The following is a 16,622-nucleotide window of genomic DNA, read 5'->3' on the forward strand; positions in this document are numbered from 1 at the left end:
GGCGGCGTGCTGCGGGAATGTACGCTCGCCGTGGTGGGGCTTGCGAATACTTCCTTCAGGAGCTTAGTGTCCTGTCAGCGGGGAACAGGACCATTAACCCTTCAAGAGTTTGGGACGTTCCCCCACCTAAGCCCCACGAAGCAGGCAGGCTGGTGCCATCCAGACCTGCCTGAATATAACGAACAGAAAAATACATGCAGAAAACTCTTCAGGAGCTTCCACAAGCGTGACCGGCTCCTCCGGTCACATTTTCTAAACTGAGTCTGGTAGGAGGGGCATAGAGGGAGGAGTCAGCCCACACTATCAAATTCTTAAAGTGCCCATGAATCCTAGTGGACCCGTCTATACACCATTGTACTAAATGGAACCCCAGTATCCTCTAGGACGTAAGAAAAAAGTACTTTTCTGTAAGCCTTGAAATCAACATCAAAAGTTGTATAAGCATGTGTACTTTCACAACTTTTGCTCTCATAGATCTGCCACAGCAATTACTTGAACATTGCTGATTGTGCACCGTGGATTCTGTGACAGTTTTACCTACCTCCACTACAAGTGCCACAACTCCACTAATATTGCATTCTGTGAACTGAAACTTTACCAAAGTTAATTATACAAGCATATATACCAACTTTCATGCAAAATTTCAACAAAATCGGAGATGGTGAAGTGAGGACAATTTTCAAAATTGTTCCACTTGACACGGAATGACCCCATGGGCATCAAATTGGTTAGGGCGGTTCTGCATTCTCTCTTCCATATCTCCCCTCTGCCTTCATATGACTTCATGGGAGCTTTGAGATTGGTTTCACTTTAGAAAAAGGAGATAATGATTTGTAGGAGGATAACTAAGAAAAATGTATATTTAAAAGGTAATTAACTTGCTGTTTAAATAAAATAAAAGCCTTAAGTTAATAAATAAGGGTCTATTTATCAATTATAACATATTTTCAATTGGTGCTTATTACAGTGATAGAAATATTCTTTGGCTGATGCTTAATAAAAAAAAACACATTGCCGTTGCAGCTGAAACTTACTGTTGCGCCGACCAATCCGGATCCCTTCTGCTCATTGGTGACCTGGCATTGCTGGTTCGCACATGCACACCACACAGGAAGCCTGGAATGTAAAAAAATAAGAATTTACTTACCGATAATTCTATTTCTCGTAGTCCGTAGTGGATGCTGGGAACTCCGTAAGGACCATGGGGAATAGCGGCTCCGCAGGAGACTGGGCACAAAAGTAAAAGCTTTAGGACTACCTGGTGTGCACTGGCTCCTCCCCCTATGACCCTCCTCCAAGCCTCAGTTAGGATACTGTGCCCGGACGAGCGTACACAATAAGGAAGGATTTTGAATCCCGGGTAAGACTCATACCAGCCACACCAATCACACCATATAACTTGTGATCTAAACCCAGTTAACAGTATGATAACATGAGGAGCCTCCAGAACAGATGGCTCACTACAACAAAAACCCGAATTTTTTGGCAACAATAACTATGTACAAGTATTGCAGACAATCCGCACTTGGGATGGGCGCCCAGCATCCACTACGGACTACGAGAAATAGAATTATCGGTAAGTAAATTCTTATTTTCTCTGACGTCCTAGTGGATGCTGGGAACTCCGTAAGGACCATGGGGATTATACCAAAGCTCCCAAACGGGCGGGAGAGTGTGGATGACTCTGCAGCACCGAATGAGAGAACTCCAGGTCCTCCTTAGCCAGGGTATCAAATTTGTAGAATTTTACAAACGTGTTTTCCCCTGACCACGTAGCTGCTCGGCAAAGTTGTAAAGCCGAGACCCCTCGGGCAGCCGCCCAAGATGAGCCCACCTTCCTTGTGGAATGGGCATTGACAGATTTTGGCTGTGGCAGGCCTGCCACAGAATGTGCAAGCTGAATTGTACTACAAATCCAACGAGCAATAGACTGCTTAGAAGCAGGAGCACCCAGCTTGTTGGGTGCATATAATATAAACAGCGAGTCAGATTTTCTGACTCCAGCCGTCCTGGAAACATATATTTTCAGGGCCCTGACTACATCCAGTAACTTGGAATCCTCCAAGTCCCCCGTAGCCGCAGGCACCACAATAGGTTGGTTTAGGTGAAACGCTGAAACCACCTTAGGGAGAAATTGAGGGCGAGTCCTCAATTCCGCCCTATCCGAATGAAAAATCAGGTAAGGGCTTTTATAGGATAAAGCCGCCAATTCTGATACGCGCCTGGCTGAAGCCAGGGCCAACAGCATTACCACTTTCCATGTGAGATATTTTAAATCCACTGTGGCAAGTGGTTCGAACCAATGAGATTTTAGGAATCCCAAAACCACATTGAGATCCCAGGGTGCCACTGGAGGCACAAAGGGCGGCTGTATATGCAGTACCCCCTTTACAAAAGTCTGGACTTCAGGAACTGAAGCCAATTCTTTCTGGAAGAAAATCGACAAGGCCGAAATTTGAACCTTAATGGATCCTAATTTTAGGCCCATGGACAGTCCTGTTTGCAGGAAATGCAGGAAACGACCTAGTTGAAATTCCTCTGTCGGGGCCTTCCTGGCCTCACACCACGCAACATATTTTCTCCAAATGCGGTGATAATGTTGTGCAGTCACCTCCTTCCTGGCTTTTACCAGTGTAGGAATGACCTCTTCCGGAATGCCTTTTTCCCTTAGAATTCGGCGTTCAACCGCCATGCCGTCAAACGCAGCCGCGGTAAGTCTTGGAATAGACACGGTCCCTGCTGAAGCAGGTCCGGTCTTAGAGGTAGAGGCCACGGATCCTCCGTGAGCATCTCTTGAAGTTCCGGGTACCAAGTTCTTCTTGGCCAATCCGGAGCCACTAGTATCGTTCTTACTCCCTTTTGCCGTATAATTCTCAGTACCTTTGGTATGAGAGGCAGAGGAGGGAACACATACACTGACTGGAACACCCACGGTGTTACCAGAGCGTCCACAGCTATTGCCTGAGGGTCTCTTGACCTGGCGCAATACCTGTCCAGTTTTTTGTTGAGGCGGGACGCCATCATATCCACCATTGGTTTTTCCCAATGGTTCACAATCATGTGGAAGACTTCTGGATGAAGTCCCCACTCTCCCGGGTGTAGATCGTGTCTGCTGAGGAAGTCTGCTTCCCAGTTGTCCACTCCCGGAATGAATACTGCTGACAGTGCTATCACATGATCTTCCGCCCAGCGAAGAATCCTTGCAGCTTCTGCCATTGCTGTCCTGCTTCTTGTGCCGCCCTGTCTGTTTACGTGGGCGACTGCCGTGATGTTGTCCGACTGGATCAACACCGGCTGACCCTGAAGCAGGGGTTTTGCCAGACTTAGAGCATTGTAAATCGCTCTTAGCTCCAGTATATTTATGTGAAGAGACATCTCCAGGCTTGACCATACTCCCTGGAAGTTTCTTCCCTGTGTGACCGCTCCCCAGCCTCTCAGACTGGCATCCGTGGTCACCAGGACCCAGTCCTGTATGCCGAATCTGCGGCCCTCTAACAGATGAGCACTCTGCAACCACCACAGAAGAGACACCCTTGTCCGTGGCGATAAGGTTATCCGCTGATGCATCTGCAGATGCGATCCGGACCATTTGTCCAGCAGATCCCACTGAAAAGTTTGTGCGTGGAATCTGCCGAATGGAATCGCTTCGTAAGAAGCCACCATCTTTCCCAGGACTCTTGTGCATTGATGCACAGACACTTTCCCTGGTTTTAGGAGGTTCCTGACAAGTTCGGATAACTCCCTGGCTTTCTCCTCCGGAAGAAACACCTTTTTCTGAACCGTGTCCAGAATCATTCCCAGGAACAGCAGACGTGTCGTCGGGGTCAACTGAGATTTTGGAAAATTCAGAATCCACCCGTGTTGTTGCAGCACTAGTTGGGTTAGTGCTACTCCGTCCTCCAGCTGTTCTCTGGACCTTGCCCTTATCAGGAGATCATCCAAGTAAGGGATAATTAATACGCCTCTTCTTCGCAGAAGAATCATCATTTCGGCCATTACCTTGGTAAAGACCCGAGGTGCCGTGGACAATCCAAACGGCAGCGTCTGAAACTGATAATGACAGTTTTGCACCACGAACCTGAGGTACCCTTGATGTGAAGGGCAAATTGGGACATGTAGGTAAGCATCCTTTATGTCCAGGGACACCATAAAGTCCCCTTCTTCCAGATTCGCTATCACTGCTCTGAGTGACTCCATCTTGAACTTGAATTTTTGTATGTACAGGTTCAAAGATTTCAGATTTAGAATAGGTCTTACCGAGCCGTCCGGCTTTGGTACCACAAATAGCGTGGAGTAATACCCCTTTCCCTGTTGTAGGAGGGGTACCTTGACTATCACCTGCTGAGAAAACAGCTTGTGAATGGCTTACAATACCGTCGCCCTGTCTGAGGGAGACGTTGGCAAAGCAGACTTTAGGAACCGGCGCGGCTCTGGGACCTATCCATGGCTGGGCCTGTGATCTGTCCCTCTGGAGCTAATGTCCAGTAGCCTAAGAAGCCCAATCCACTCTGCACGCAGGTGAGTTCGCTTCTTCTCCCCTTAGTCCCTCGATGCAGTGAGCCTGTTGCCAGCAGGACTCACTGAAAATAAAAAACCTAACTTAAACTTTTTCACTAAGCAGCTCAGGAGAGCCACCTAGTGTGCACCCTTCTCGTTCGGGCACAAAAATCTAACTGAGGCTTGGAGGAGGGTCATAGGGGGAGGAGCCAGTGCACACCAGGTAGTCCTAAAGCTTTTACTTTTGTGCCCAGTCTCCTGCGGAGCCGCTATTCCCCATGGTCCTTACGGAGTTCCCAGCATCCACTAGGACGTCAGAGAAATATGTTTACATATTAAAAATGTTTTTAACGTTGAAGGTAGGTTTAATTTAAGTCATGTATTATTATTTGTACAGACCTATTTATGCCACAATAAACGCTAAGGCCAGTGTGAGCATAAGCAGAGGGGCATTGACTGCTCTTTACTTGGATTGTTTTAAAACCAGAAACACTACAATAAGTTCTATTTCATACAACCAATAAGAGGAGTGCATACAGCAGACACTCACAGGTAAATAAACAGATGAAACACTGTTTATAATAAGAATTTACTTACCGATAATTCTATTTCTCGTAGTCCGTAGTGGATGCTGGGGACTCCGTCAGGACCATGGGGAATAGCGGCTCCGCAGGAGACAGGGCACAAAAATAAAGCTTTAGGATTAGGTGGTGTGTACTGGCTCCTCCCCCTATGACCCTCCTCCAAGCCTCAGTTAGGATACTGTGCCCGGACGAGCGTACACAATAAGGAAGGATATTGAATCATGGGTAAGACTCATACCAGCCACACCAATCACACCGTATAACTTGTGATCTGAACCCAGTTAACAGTATGACAACGTAGGAGCCTCTGAACAGACGGCTCACAACAATAACAACCCGAATTTGTTTGTAACAATAACTATGTACAAGTATTGCAGACAATCCGCACTTGGGATGGGCGCCCAGCATCCACTACGGACTACGAGAAATAGAATTATCGGTAAGTAAATTCTTATTTTCTCTAACGTCCTAAGTGGATGCTGGGGACTCCGTCAGGACCATGGGGATTATACCAAAGCTCCCAAACGGGCGGGAGAGTGCGGATGACTCTGCAGCACCGAATGAGAGAACTCAAGGTCCTCCTCAGCCAGGGTATCAAATTTGTAGAATTTTGCAAATGTGTTTGCCCCTGACCAAGTAGCAGCTCGGCAGAGTTGTAATGCCGAGACCCCCCGGGCAGCCGCCCAGGATGAGCCCACTTTCCTTGTGGAATGGGCCTTGACAGATTTAGGTTGTGGCAAGCCTGCCACAGAATGTGCAAGTTGAATTGTGCTACAAATCCAACGAGCAATCGTCTGCTTAGAAGCAGGAGCACCCATCTTGTTGGGTGCATACAATATAAACAGTGAGTCAGACTTTCTGACTCCCGCCGTTCTTGAAATATATATTTTCAATGCCCGGACCACGTCCAACAACTTGGAATCCTCCAAATCGTTAGTAGCCGCAGGCACCACAATAGGCTGGTTCAGGTGAAACGCTGACACCACCTTAGGCAGAAAATGAGGACGTGTCCGCAGTTCTGCCCTGTCCGTATGGAAAATCAGATATGGGCTCTTATATGATAAAGCCGCCAATTCTGATACTCTCCTGGCTGAAGCCAGGGCCAGTAGCATGGTTACTTTCCATGTAAGATACTTCAACTCCACCGATTTGAGCGGCTCAAACCAATGGGATTTGAGAAAATCCAAGACTACATTAAGATCCCACGGTGCCACTGGGGGCACAACCGGGGGCTGTATATGTAGTACTCCTTTTACAAAAGTCTGGACTTCAGGAACTGAAGCCAATTCTTTCTGGAAGAAAATCGACAGGGCCGAAATTTGAACCTTAATGGACCCCAATTTGAGGCCCATAGACAATCCTGTTTGCAGGAAATGTAGGAATCGACCCAGTTGAAATTCCTCCGTGGGGGCCTTCCTGGCCTCACACCACGCAACATATTTTCTCCAAATGCGGTGATAATGTTGTGCAGTCACCTCCTTCCTGGCTTTTACCAGTGTAGGAATGACCTCTTCCGGAATGCCTTTTTCCCTTAGAATTCGGCGTTCAACCGCCATGCCGTCAAACGCAGCCGCGGTAAGTCTTGGAATAGACACGGTCCCTGCTGAAGCAGGTCCGGTCTTAGAGGTAGAGGCCACGGATCCTCCGTGAGCATCTCTTGAAGTTCCGGGTACCAAGTTCTTCTTGGCCAATCCGGAGCCACTAGTATCGTTCTTACTCCCTTTTGCCGTATAATTCTCAGTACCTTTGGTATGAGAGGCAGAGGAGGGAACACATACACTGACTGGAACACCCACGGTGTTACCAGAGCGACCACAGCTATTGCCTGAGGGTCTCTTAACCTGGCGCAATACCTGTCCAGTTTTTTGTTGAGGCGGGACGCCATCATATCCACCATTGGTTTTTCCCAACGGTTCACAATCATGTGGAAGACTTCTGGATGAAGTCCCCACTCTCCCGGGTGTAGATCGTGTCTGCTGAGGAAGTCTGCTTCCCAGTTGTCCACTCCCGGAATGAATACTGCTGACAGTGCTATCACATGATCTTCCGCCCAGCGAAGAATCCTTGCAGCTTCTGCCATTGCTGTCCTGCTTCTTGTGCCGCCCTGTCTGTTTACGTGGGCGACTGCCGTGATGTTGTCCGACTGGATCAACACCGGCTGACCCTGAAGCAGGGGTTTTGCCAGACTTAGAGCATTGTAAATCGCTCTTAGCTCCAGTATATTTATGTGAAGAGACATCTCCAGGCTTGACCATACTCCCTGGAAGTTTCTTCCCTGTGTGACCGCTCCCCAGCCTCTCAGACTGGCATCCGTGGTCACCAGGACCCAGTCCTGTATGCCGAATCTGCGGCCCTCTAACAGATGAGCACTCTGCAACCACCACAGAAGAGACACCCTTGTCCGTGGCGATAAGGTTATCCGCTGATGCATCTGCAGATGCGATCCGGACCATTTGTCCAGCAGATCCCACTGAAAAGTTCGTGCGTGGAATCTGCCGAATGGAATCGCTTCGTAAGAAGCCACCATCTTTCCCAGGACTCTTGTGCATTGATGCACAGACACTTTCCCTGGTTTTAGGAGGTTCCTGACAAGTTCGGATAACTCCCTGGCTTTCTCCTCCGGAAGAAACACCTTTTTCTGAACCGTGTCCAGAATCATTCCCAGGAACAGCAGACGTGTCGTCGGGGTCAACTGAGATTTTGGAAAATTCAGAATCCACCCGTGTTGTTGCAGCACTAGTTGGGTTAGTGCTACTCCGTCCTCCAGCTGTTCTCTGGACCTTGCCCTTATCAGGAGATCGTCCAAGTAAGGGATAATTAATACGCCTCTTCTTCGCAGAAGAATCATCATTTCGGCCATTACCTTGGTAAAGACCCGAGGTGCCGTGGACAATCCAAACGGCAGCGTCTGAAACTGATAATGACAGTTTTGCACCACGAACCTGAGGTACCCTTGATGTGAAGGGCAAATTGGGACATGTAGGTAAGCATCCTTTATGTCCAGGGACACCATAAAGTCCCCTTCTTCCAGATTCGCTATCACTGCTCTGAGTGACTCCATCTTGAACTTGAATTTTTGTATGTACAGGTTCAAAGATTTCAGATTTAGAATAGGTCTTACCGAGCCGTCTGGCTTCGGTACCACAAATAGCGTGGAGTAATACCCCTTTCCCTGTTGTAGGAGGGGTACCTTGACTATCACCTGCTGAGAAAACAGCTTGTGAATGGCTTACAATACCGTCGCCCTGTCTGAGGGAGACGTTGGCAAAGCAGACTTTAGGAACCGGCGCGGCTCTGGGACCTATCCATGGCTGGGCCTGTGATCTGTCCCTCTGGAGCTAATGTCCAGTAGCCTAAGAAGCCCAATCCACTCTGCACGCAGGTGAGTTCGCTTCTTCTCCCCTTAGTCCCTCGATGCAGTGAGCCTGTTGCCAGCAGGACTCACTGAAAATAAAAAACCTAACTTAAACTTTTTCACTAAGCAGCTCAGGAGAGCCACCTAGTGTGCACCCTTCTCGTTCGGGCACAAAAATCTAACTGAGGCTTGGAGGAGGGTCATAGGGGGAGGAGCCAGTGCACACCAGGTAGTCCTAAAGCTTTTACTTTTGTGCCCAGTCTCCTGCGGAGCCGCTATTCCCCATGGTCCTTACGGAGTTCCCAGCATCCACTAGGACGTCAGAGAAATATGTTTACATATTAAAAATGTTTTTAACGTTGAAGGTAGGTTTAATTTAAGTCATGTATTATTATTTGTACAGACCTATTTATGCCACAATAAACGCTAAGGCCAGTGTGAGCATAAGCAGAGGGGCATTGACTGCTCTTTACTTGGATTGTTTTAAAACCAGAAACACTACAATAAGTTCTATTTCATACAACCAATAAGAGGAGTGCATACAGCAGACACTCACAGGTAAATAAACAGATGAAACACTGTTTATAATAAGAATTTACTTACCGATAATTCTATTTCTCGTAGTCCGTAGTGGATGCTGGGGACTCCGTCAGGACCATGGGGAATAGCGGCTCCGCAGGAGACAGGGCACAAAAATAAAGCTTTAGGATTAGGTGGTGTGTACTGGCTCCTCCCCCTATGACCCTCCTCCAAGCCTCAGTTAGGATACTGTGCCCGGACGAGCGTACACAATAAGGAAGGATATTGAATCATGGGTAAGACTCATACCAGCCACACCAATCACACCGTATAACTTGTGATCTGAACCCAGTTAACAGTATGACAACGTAGGAGCCTCTGAACAGACGGCTCACAACAATAACAACCCGAATTTGTTTGTAACAATAACTATGTACAAGTATTGCAGACAATCCGCACTTGGGATGGGCGCCCAGCATCCACTACGGACTACGAGAAATAGAATTATCGGTAAGTAAATTCTTATTTTCTCTAACGTCCTAAGTGGATGCTGGGGACTCCGTCAGGACCATGGGGATTATACCAAAGCTCCCAAACGGGCGGGAGAGTGCGGATGACTCTGCAGCACCGAATGAGAGAACTCAAGGTCCTCCTCAGCCAGGGTATCAAATTTGTAGAATTTTGCAAATGTGTTTGCCCCTGACCAAGTAGCAGCTCGGCAGAGTTGTAAAGCCGAGACCCCCCGGGCAGCCGCCCAGGATGAGCCCACTTTCCTTGTGGAATGGGCCTTGACAGATTTAGGTTGTGGCAAGCCTGCCACAGAATGTGCAAGTTGAATTGTGCTACAAATCCAACGAGCAATCGTCTGCTTAGAAGCAGGAGCACCCATCTTGTTGGGTGCATACAATATAAACAGTGAGTCAGACTTTCTGACTCCCGCCGTTCTTGAAATATATATTTTCAATGCCCGGACCACGTCCAACAACTTGGAATCCTCCAAATCGTTAGTAGCCGCAGGCACCACAATAGGCTGGTTCAGGTGAAACGCTGACACCACCTTAGGCAGAAAATGAGGACGTGTCCGCAGTTCTGCCCTGTCCGTATGGAAAATCAGATATGGGCTCTTATATGATAAAGCCGCCAATTCTGATACTCTCCTGGCTGAAGCCAGGGCCAGTAGCATGGTTACTTTCCATGTAAGATACTTCAACTCCACCGATTTGAGCGGCTCAAACCAATGGGATTTGAGAAAATCCAAGACTACATTAAGATCCCACGGTGCCACTGGGGGCACAACCGGGGGCTGTATATGTAGTACTCCTTTTACAAAAGTCTGGACTTCAGGAACTGAAGCCAATTCTTTCTGGAAGAAAATCGACAGGGCCGAAATTTGAACCTTAATGGACCCCAATTTGAGGCCCATAGACAATCCTGTTTGCAGGAAATGTAGGAATCGACCCAGTTGAAACTCCTCCGTGGGGGCCTTCCTGGCCTCACACCACGCAACATATTTTCTCCAAATGCGGTGATAATGTTGTGCAGTCACCTCCTTCCTGGCTTTTACCAGTGTAGGAATGACCTCTTCCGGAATGCCTTTTTCCCTTAGAATTCGGCGTTCAACCGCCATGCCGTCAAACGCAGCCGCGGTAAGTCTTGGAATAGACACGGTCCCTGCTGAAGCAGGTCCGGTCTTAGAGGTAGAGGCCACGGATCCTCCGTGAGCATCTCTTGAAGTTCCGGTACCAAGTTCTTCTTGGCCAATCCGGAGCCACTAGTATCGTTCTTACTCCTTTTTGCCGTATAATTCTCAGTACCTTTGGTATGAGAGGCAGAGGAGGGAACACATACACTGACTGGAACACCCACGGTGTTACCAGAGCGTCCACAGCTATTGCCTGAGGGTCTCTTGACCTGGCGCAATACCTGTCCAGTTTTTTGTTGAGGCGGGACGCCATCATATCCACCATTGGTTTTTCCCAACGGTTCACAATCATGTGGAAGACTTCTGGATGAAGTCCCCACTCTCCCGGGTGTAGATCGTGTCTGCTGAGGAAGTCTGCTTCCCAGTTGTCCACTCCCGGAATGAATACTGCTGACAGTGCTATCACATGATCTTCCGCCCAGCGAAGAATCCTTGCAGCTTCTGCCATTGCTGTCCTGCTTCTTGTGCCGCCCTGTCTGTTTACGTGGGCGACTGCCGTGATGTTGTCCGACTGGATCAACACCGGCTGACCCTGAAGCAGGGGTTTTGCCAGACTTAGAGCATTGTAAATCGCTCTTAGCTCCAGTATATTTATGTGAAGAGACATCTCCAGGCTTGACCATACTCCCTGGAAGTTTCTTCCCTGTGTGACCGCTCCCCAGCCTCTCAGACTGGCATCCGTGGTCACCAGGACCCAGTCCTGTATGCCGAATCTGCGGCCCTCTAACAGATGAGCACTCTGCAACCACCACAGAAGAGACACCCTTGTCCGTGGCGATAAGGTTATCCGCTGATGCATCTGCAGATGCGATCCGGACCATTTGTCCAGCAGATCCCACTGAAAAGTTCGTGCGTGGAATCTGCCGAATGGAATCGCTTCGTAAGAAGCCACCATCTTTCCCAGGACTCTTGTGCATTGATGCACAGACACTTTCCCTGGTTTTAGGAGGTTCCTGACAAGTTCGGATAACTCCCTGGCTTTCTCCTCCGGAAGAAACACCTTTTTCTGAACCGTGTCCAGAATCATTCCCAGGAACAGCAGACGTGTCGTCGGGGTCAACTGAGATTTTGGAAAATTCAGAATCCACCCGTGTTGTTGCAGCACTAGTTGGGTTAGTGCTACTCCGTCCTCCAGCTGTTCTCTGGACCTTGCCCTTATCAGGAGATCGTCCAAGTAAGGGATAATTAATACGCCTCTTCTTCGCAGAAGAATCATCATTTCGGCCATTACCTTGGTAAAGACCCGAGGTGCCGTGGACAATCCAAACGGCAGCGTCTGAAACTGATAATGACAGTTTTGCACCACGAACCTGAGGTACCCTTGATGTGAAGGGCAAATTGGGACATGTAGGTAAGCATCCTTTATGTCCAGGGACACCATAAAGTCCCCTTCTTCCAGATTCGCTATCACTGCTCTGAGTGACTCCATCTTGAACTTGAATTTTTGTATGTACAGGTTCAAAGATTTCAGATTTAGAATAGGTCTTACCGAGCCGTCCGGCTTCGGTACCACAAATAGCGTGGAGTAATACCCCTTTCCCTGTTGTAGGAGGGGTACCTTGACTATCACCTGCTGAGAAAACAGCTTGTGAATGGCTTACAATACCGTCGCCCTGTCTGAGGGAGACGTTGGCAAAGCAGACTTTAGGAACCGGCGAGGGGGAGACTTCTCGAATTCCAACCTGTAACCCTGAGATACTACCTGCAGAATCCAGGGGTCCACCTGTGAGCAAGCCCACTGTGCGCTGAAATTCTTGAGTCGACCCCCCACCGCTCCTGAGTCCGCTTGTAAGGCCCCAGCGTCATGCTGAGGGCTTTGCAGAACCCTGGGAGGGCTTCTGTTCCTGGGCAGGGGCTGCTTGCTGCCCTCTCTTACCCCTTCCTCTGCCCCGAGGCAGATATGACTGTCCTTTTGTCCGCTTGTTCTTATAGGACCGAAAGGACTGCGGCTGAAAAGACGGTGTCTTTTTCTGTTGGGAGGGGGTCTGAGGTAAAAAGGTGGATTTTCCGGCAGTTGCCGTGGCCACCAGATCCGATAGACCGACGCCAAATAATTCCTCCCCTTTATACGGCAATACTTCCATATGTCGTTTGGAATCCGCATCACCTGACCACTGTCGCGTCCATAAACTCCTTCTGGCAGATATGGACATCGCATTTACTCTCGATGCCAGAGTGCAAATATCTCTCTGAGCATCTCGCATATAAAGGAAAGCATCCTTTAATTGCTCTATAGTCAATAAAATACTGTCCCTATCCAGGGTATCAATATTTTCAGTCAGGGAATCCAACCAGACGACCCCAGCACTGCACATCCAGGCTGAGGCGATGGCTGGTCGCAGTATAACACCAGTATGTGTGTATATACTTTTTAGGGTAGTTTCCATTCTCCTATCAGCTGGATCCCTGAGGGCGGCCGTATCAGGAGACGGTAACGCCACTTGTTTTGATAAGCGTGTGAGCGCCTTATCCACCCTAGGGGGTGTTTCCCAGCGCGCCCTAACCTCTGGCGGGAAAGGGTATAATGCTAATAACTTTTTTGAAATTAGCATTTTTCTATCTGGGTTAACCCACGCTTCATCACATACATCATTTAATTCCTCTGATTCAGGAAAAACTACAGGTAGTTTTTTCACCCCCCACATAATACCCCTTTTTGTGGTACTTGCAGTATCAGAGATATGCAAAGCCTCCTTCATTGCCGTGATCATATAACGTGTGGCCCTACTTGAAAATACGTTTGTTTCATCACCGTCGACACTAGATTCAGTGTCTGTGTCTGTGTCTGTGTCGACCGACTGAGGTAAAGGGCGCTTTACAGCCCCTGACGGTGTCTGAGACGCCTGGGCAGGTACTAACTGGTTTGCCGGCCGTCTCATGTCGTCAACTGATTTTTGTAATGTGCTGACATTATCACGTAATTCCATAAACAAAGCCATCCATTCCGGTGTCGACTCCCTGGGGGGTGACATCACCATTATCGGCAATTGCTCTGCCTCCACACCAACATCGTCCTCATACATGTCGACACACACGTACCGACACACAGCAGACACACAGGGAATGCTCTTATCGAAGACAGGACCCCACTAGCCCTTTGGGGAGACAGAGGGAGAGTTTGGCAGCACACACCCAAGCGCTATAATATATATGGGAACAACCTTATATAAGTGTTGTTCTTTATAGCAGCTTAAATATATCAAAATATCGCCAAAAAAATGCCCCCCCTCTCTGTTTTACCCTGTTTCTGTAGTGCAGTGCAGGGGAGAGTCCTGGGAGCCTTCCTCACAGCGGAGCTGAGCAGGAAAATGGCGCTGTGTGCTGAGGAGAATAAGCTCCGCCCCCTTTTCGGCGGGCTTTTCTCCCGTAGTTTTAGATAACTGGCATGGGTTAAATACATACATATAGCCTCAATGGCTATATGTGATGTATTCTTTTGCCATAAAGGTATTAAATATTGCTGCCCAGGGCGCCCCCAGCAGCGCCCTGCACCCTCCGTGACCGCTTGGTGTGAAGTGTGTGACAACAATGGCGCACAGCTGCAGTGCTGTGCGCTACCTTCATGAAGACTGAAGAGCCTTCTGCCGCCTGTTTCCGGACCTTCAATCTTCAGCATCTGTAAGGGGGGTCGGCGGCGCGGCTCCGGGACGAACCCCAGGGTGAGACCTGTGTTCCGACTCCCTCTGGAGCTAATGGTGTCCAGTAGCCTAAGAATCCAATCCATCCTGCACGCAGGTGAGTTGAAATTCTCTCCCCTAAGTCCCTCGATGCAGTGAGCCTGTTGCCAGCAGGACTCACTGAAAATAAAAAACCTAAAAACTTTTTCTAAGCAGCTCTTTAGGAGAGCCACCTAGATTGCACCCTGCTCGGACGGGCACAAAAACCTAACTGAGGCTTGGAGGAGGGTCATAGGGGGAGGAGCCAGTACACACCACCTAATCCTAAAGCTTTATTTTTGTGCCCTGTCTCCTGCGGAGCCGCTATTCCCCATGGTCCTGACGGAGTCCCCAGCATCCACTTAGGACGTTAGAGAAAATTTATTACACATATTCAATATAGCCTGATAATTTAAGATTCTGAGTTTAGTGACATCATCTGTATGTTCTACTTATTCATGTTATCTTACTTACTTATTATACTCAGCAGTTCCCAATCCAATACAGTGGAGGTTAGAATAAAAAAACGCAGACATGTACACATGGACGAATCTTCCTGATGTATCTCACTGAGTATACCCTGAGAATATACAGTACTGGTTTTCCATTTGTCAAGGAATGTCCCCAATTTACAGGCTACAGTGATTCTATATTTTGAAAAGTAACCTCCCTTGCTGCCCCCTACCTGCTGCTTAGGTTCCTATTTATATTGGAAACCCACAAGGAAGGGATAGATATGCTAGCTAGCCACAATCAGAGTTCTATTTCATGCTAAGACCTTGACCGCCATCTCCATGGGGGGGAACTCAATTGTTTTTTTGTGCGGCTGTTAGTAATGGGGTCTGTCGGAGCTATTCAATTGTTTCCCCCAATGGACGCAAATTCATGATTTCTGCACACAGCTTCCTGGGCTGGCGAGCAGAAATCGGTGAAAAGTCCAACTACTGTTTGGGTGGACTAATCAGTACTTTAGACAGATTTAGCCTCTTTACACGGCTGTACCCCTACATACTAACATTGGTGTTGGCAAAATCAGGACTATGCACATGGTGGAGACGTGCACCTGAAAAGTGGGTGTAATCACGTGGTAAAGGGGTAGAGTCACGCACAGTGGCGTAACTAGAAATTTTTCTCCCCCAAGCCAAAAAATTCTTTGGCGCCCCCCCCCCCCCCCGCCGCATAATTGGGAGCAAGAAAGGGATAAATATGCGCGCGCCTTCGGCGCGCGCTGCAAAAAAAGGGCGTGGTTTTGTTGGAATGGGCGTGGTTTCTCATAAAGGGGCGTGGTATTGCAGGAACAGACTACCTTATACCCCAGTTTTGCAACCTGCACGCCCAGACGTTAGCCACCACAGGAAAGAAAAATAATCCTGATTCATGCCCCTTACATTATTTGTCATTTTTCCTCCTTATAGTAATGCCCAGTATACATTATGCCACATACTGCAATGGCCCTTAGACATTATTCCACACACAATAATGCACATGACACATTATGCCACACACCATAATGCCCCCGACACATTATGCCACACACCGTAATGCCTGTGACACATTATGCCACACACCGTAATGCCTGTGACACATTATGCCACACACCGTAATGCCCCCGACACATTATGACAGGAATCGCAATGCCCGTTATACATTATGCTATACACTGCAATGCCCCTGATACATTATAGCACATACAATGCCTGTGACACATTATGACACACACCGCAATGACCTTGAGACATTATACCACAATGCCCGTGATATAGTATACCATACACCGTAATGCCTGTGACACATACCGCAATGCCCTGCACGTTATACCCTATGCCACACACCGCAATGCCCGTTATGTATTATGCCACACTGCAATGACCCTGAGACATTATACCACATACCACAATGCCCGTGATATAGTATACCACACACCGTAATGCCTGACACATTATGACACACACCGCAATGTCCGTGATACATTATGCCACACACTGCAATGACCCTGAGACATTATACCACATATCACAATGCCCGCGATATAGTATACCATACACCGTAATGCCTGTGACACATTATGACACACACCGCAATGTCCGTGATACATTATGCCACACACCGTAATGCCCATTACACATTAAGTCCTACAGTAAGGCTTCTAATTACTTTTCAATTACCTTCTCGTTGTCAGGGGTTTCATGCACTGGGTGTCATGCTCGTTGCCAGGTGTTTCATGCACTGGGTGTCATGCTCGTTGTCAGGTGTTTCATGCACTGGGTGTCATGCTCGTTGCTAGGAGGTAGTCCTTGTTGCTAGGGCTG

At 48.2% G+C, this 16,622-nt stretch overlaps 1 long non-coding RNA gene across 1 annotated transcript in view; it reads right to left on the reverse strand.

Moving 5' to 3' along the window:
* Positions 1 to 473: 473 nt before the first annotated feature.
* Positions 474 to 16,622, reverse strand: part of LOC135057952 (uncharacterized) — a 30,171-nt gene continuing 14,022 nt past the window's right edge. Inside the window, exons 2-3 of the long non-coding RNA XR_010244490.1 lie at positions 1,035 to 1,116; positions 474 to 808 (exon numbers count right to left, since the gene is read on the reverse strand). This is a non-coding gene — a long non-coding RNA (uncharacterized LOC135057952). The remainder of the gene's footprint in view (positions 809 to 1,034; positions 1,117 to 16,622) is intronic.

This window comes from Pseudophryne corroboree, chromosome 1 (genome assembly GCF_028390025.1).
Source record: "Pseudophryne corroboree isolate aPseCor3 chromosome 1, aPseCor3.hap2, whole genome shotgun sequence".
Taxonomy (NCBI): domain Eukaryota; kingdom Metazoa; phylum Chordata; class Amphibia; order Anura; family Myobatrachidae; genus Pseudophryne; species Pseudophryne corroboree.